We start from the raw sequence: 447 nt of genomic DNA, 5'->3' as shown, positions 1-447 counted from the left end.
CCCCCCCCCCCCACCCCAAACTATCCACGTGGTATATGGATGGCCCCTTATTATAATACATTTGATTAGGATTCAAATATTTCTACTCCTCAAAATAACAAGACATTTTTATTCTTACATCTTACATTTTAAAATCCCTTATATTCGTCACCTTACTTATTCAAGCTGGAGAAATTAACCGGCGAGTGATGACTGTTTCGTTTTTTTTACTCACTTGTGGCTAGACCATGTATTCATCAGATCATGGAAAAACTTCACAATGTAAGAAACTCTCCTCCATGTGCAATTAATGGAGGTTACGCATTTTTATATGTAGGAGGATATTTGAAAATTCTCTAATTGAGCTGATTTCGATTCAAAATGTCTTCAATTTTCTAGACTTAGAATTTGTATATTTGACTTTGGTTATTTAAAATAATTAAAATTTGCCATTTTCGATTTATGATT

Source organism: Belonocnema kinseyi, chromosome 2, assembly GCF_010883055.1.
Source record: "Belonocnema kinseyi isolate 2016_QV_RU_SX_M_011 chromosome 2, B_treatae_v1, whole genome shotgun sequence".
Classification (NCBI taxonomy): domain Eukaryota; kingdom Metazoa; phylum Arthropoda; class Insecta; order Hymenoptera; family Cynipidae; genus Belonocnema; species Belonocnema kinseyi.
Note: the sequence above shows the minus strand (reverse complement) of the source record.